We start from the raw sequence: 4438 nt of genomic DNA, 5'->3' as shown, positions 1-4438 counted from the left end.
AGGATGAGACGGTGGTAATACATCATTTTAAACTTCCTGCTTTGGATGGTTGCATCATGGTTATGTAGGAAATGTCTTTGTATGGGTAACCTACACTAAAGTATTCAAAGGTGATAGGGCATCATCAGGTGAGGAACTTACTCTGACATGATTTAGGGAACAGAAAGCTTTTCTAACTCTTCTGTTAGTTGGTGATTGTTTCAAAATAAAAAATATGAAAAAAAAGTGAGATTATTTCAGAGCCACAAGCTGAAAATTCTTGAGTTGACTCTGTTATAAGCATACTAGAAAATTTAGAATTCCCAGGTATACATGTGACAAATTGAATTTTCCAAAGATGACCACACCAATATATTTACTCCACCCCCATGCTATTTGTAGAAGGGGACTGACGTTTTTCCCACTGAGAGGTGAGGTATATGTGTCTCTCCTAAGTACTGGGGCATGAACTTGTTGGAGTGGAGTGGAGTGGAGTGGAGTGGAGTGGAGTGGAGTGGAGTGGAGGGGAGTGTATGGAGGGGAGTGTATGGAAGTGATGTTCTATGACTTCTAAGTCTAGAATGTAACTTTCCCCCTGGCTTCTCCCCCCACCGTCCCATGAGACATTTGCCCATTTGCCCTGGGAACCCACCATCATGCTGAGAAATTCAGACTGCATGGGGAAGTCATGTGAAGATGTTCCAGCCACCAGTCCCAGTGAAGCTTCTAGTTAACACCATCGTCAATCACCAGACATATGTATGAATAAGCTTTCAAAAGATTCTAGCTCTAAACATTTGAAATTTCTAGCCCAGTCCTCAGACACCAAGATGTTTGTGATTAAAAAAAAAAAAACAATAGTCATGGCAGACTTCCAGTTTCAGTTCTGACATATAAAGATCTTGGAAATTATTACTCCAGTCCTTAGAATAAGAAAAAGCTGGGCAAATTGAAAAATCTATGTCTTTTCTTGGGCCCATCAGAGAACTGAATTTGTAGGACAAACTGCTGCCACAAAATCAGGAGGGAAAGGCAAGTCCAGAGAGCCACAGCCAATATCTGCTTATAGGAGGCAGAAAATACCAGAACCATCAATTGGTGACAACACTTAAATAATCATTTTGACAAATCATTAGAGGCAGAGTATTAGACTAAATGAGAGAGTAACTCCTGACGACTGATGTTTTAAAGCCCCTGCCCCCACTTTCATGGGTTCCTATGAACCTCCTCAGATTCTCATGGTGAAGATCTGAGAAAGATTTTCTGTGGCTCCAGCAGGGAAAAGGGAAAGAGAAATCCTAGTCACATGTGTCCAGAAACAACGGCCTTCTCTCTAGGGGAAAAGACCTTACCAGAATCTTATAAGAGAGCCATGGAGGATGCTCCTCTGACTCCAGCTTCCTCTGGTCTTCCTGTCTCACCTAAAGCTGTGTAAGAAGAAGCACATATGAGGATCACAGTCCTAAGACACAGGCCCACTAAAACACTGAGATTTAATGGGAAGATCACAGAACACCCTCCCATTTCCCCACACCTCACTGCATACTATTAGGGCTCTGGTAATATTAATGGATCACAATTAAAGAGCTTGTATGACACAGACTCACTCTGAGAAATGGTACTTAGGGAAACACTAAAGAAAGACAAAAGCAAAAACATTAGAGGCATTCAAAACCTTTGGCATGCCAAAAGGAAGGCAAAAAAACACAAGTTGAAGAGATAAAGCAAGCGTCAGAATCGGACTCAGATATGAGATATGACACAGATGTCGAAATTATCGGGCAGGACATTTAAAACAACTACAATTAATATGTTAAGAACTCTAGTGGATGAAGTAGACAATATGCAAGAACAAATTGGTAATGTCAGCAAAGAAATGAAAATTCTAAGAAAGAATCAAAAGGAAATGCTATAAATAAAAATCATAGAAACAGAAATGAAGAAAGCCTTTGATGGGCTCATTACTAGATTCAACACAGCCAAAGAAAGAATCAGTGAGCTTGGAGATGAGTAAATAGAAACATCCCAACCCAAAATGCAAAGAGAACAAAAAGTGGAAAAAAAGCCACTCCAGAATGAAACATCTAAGAACTGGGGGACAATTTCAAAAGATGTGACAAAATTGCAGATCTTCAAGAGCATCAAGCAAATTCTCATAAAACTATACATGGGAATATCATATTTAAACTGCAGAAAAATAAAGACAAATAGAAAATCTTTTTTTTTTTTTTGAGAGAAGGAAAGAGAGAGCACATGAGTGGAGAGGGAGAGGCATAGGGAGAGAGAAAGAATCTTAAGTAGGCTCCACACCCAGTGCAGAGCCTAACACAAGGCTCAATCTCTCAAGACCCTGAAATCATGACATGAGCTGAAGCCAAGAGTTGGACACTTAACCAACTGAGCCACCCAGGTGCCCTGACAAATAGACAATCTTGAAAGAGGCAAAGGAAAATAAAAACTCCTTACCTATGGAAGAACAAAGGTAAGAATTACAATAGACTTCTTGTTGGAAATCATGTGTATTAGTTTTCCACTCCTGCTGTAACAAGTTATCACAAATTAACTTGCTTAAAACAACACAAATTTATTATTTTATAGTTCTGGAGAGCAGACGCCCAAAAACAGTTTTAGAGAGCTAGTATCAAGGTGTTGGCAGGGCTGTGTTTGTTCTGGAGGCTCTAGGAGAGAATCTATTTCTTTGTTTTTTTTTTTTTTTTTTTTTTTTTTTTTTACATTCTAGAGGGTGTCTGCATTGCTTGGCTCATGGCCCCTTTCCTTCATCTTCACAGTCAGAAACATAAGGCTGAAGCCATCTCTCTAGTTCTGCTTCTGCATCCCTTTTCTACTTATAAGAACCGTTGTGATTACAATGAGCCACCCAATAATCCAGGGTAATCTCTCCATTTAAAAATCAAGTGATTACTAACCTTAATTTTATCAGCAACCTTAATTCTTGTCTCCCATTGAATCTAACAAATTCACTGAAGAAGACAAAAGGTATGCAGATGAGAAAAATGAAAATCTCACAGATGACATGATTGTCTATGCAGAAAATCTCAAGGAATTGACAAAAAATTCTTGGAACTAAGAAGTGAGTATAAAAAGGTTGCAAAATACAAGGTTAACATGTATAAGTTGATTACTGTCCTATATTCCAGATATACTCAACTGATCTTTGACAATGAAGTAAAAGCACTTCAATGGCGAAAGGATAGACTTTTAAACAGTCAGTGCTGGACAATTGAATATCCACATGCAAAACCAAAAATTATCCTATACAAAAATCATGGCATCAATACCTATAAAATGAAAGAATTAAAGAAATTTTGGATCCAATATAAAAGACTTGTTATTTTTTTATATCCTTTGCATTACTGTTGTCTATTAATTATGCAAGGCTTTCTGGGATACTAGAAGACTTACACTTGTGCATCCTTTGGTATTCCTTTGGAGGGAGACAGGTACCTGATGTTGATAAGATGTATCAACTGGACTGATGCTGCCTTGGAAGCCAATTTCTGAGGGACAAGACTGTAATTTCTACCTTGTTTGAAATGACAATATGGAATATGGTCTATTGAAACTAGCAAAAGGAAAAATGACTTATGTTTATAAGAAAGGAGAAATAAACAGTTAAGTTGGAAAGAACATGGAATCATTATCTTTTTTTTAAAGGGTCATTCCTGGGCAGCTGGGTGGCTCAGTGGTTGGGCATCTGCCTTTGGCTCAGGTTGTGATCCTGAGTCCCACATGGGCTCCCCCAGGGATCCTCCTTCCCCCTCTGCCTGTGCCTCTGCCTCTCTCTCTGTGTGTCTCTCAAGAATAAATAAATAAAATCTTAAAAAAAATAAAAGGTCATTCCTTGAGATCACTCTGTTCTACCCTGAGTGTTCATGTAAAACAATTCATTAGGCACCTCTAGTACTTAGATTTTGGTCTTCTTTACTGAAATACAATGGCTCCTAAAGAAATATTGATACCATATTTGGAATGGAAAAATTCAAGTTGAACTCAGGGTATTTTGTAGCCTGTTTGTTGTCTAACATTTTGTTGATATTACTATCATTGTTGTAAAGGCTATGCAAGTTGATTTTATGCTACCTTATTTATTGAGTACTTGGTATATGCTAGGCTCTACACTATACCCTTTATTATTACTGGAACTCTTGACTACTCCAAAAAAAAAGTACCTTTTGATTAACCAAACTAAGTTTATTAGATCTTCTGCATAATGGAAAGAAACCTTGAAAAAGTCTTACTAATGTTGCAGAAAGGGAAGGTCAATGATAGATATTAATAGGGCTTAGGGAGTGTGGGCTCAAGTGGTTTGAGAAGAGTTTTTCAGTGAAAGGGGATAGAGTTCGGGGAATTTTGTGTTATAATAGTTTATGTCTGGTGGAAATAGTGAAGCAAGTTTCCACTAAATAACAAAAATTTACCCAAGTAAATTTTAAAGATC

This window comes from Nyctereutes procyonoides, unplaced genomic scaffold (assembly GCF_905146905.1).
Source record: "Nyctereutes procyonoides isolate TBG_1078 unplaced genomic scaffold, NYPRO_anot_genome, whole genome shotgun sequence".
NCBI classification, from domain to species: Eukaryota; Metazoa; Chordata; class Mammalia; order Carnivora; family Canidae; genus Nyctereutes; species Nyctereutes procyonoides.
The sequence above is the reverse complement of the archived record's forward strand: the minus strand, read 5'-3'. Positions refer to the sequence as shown.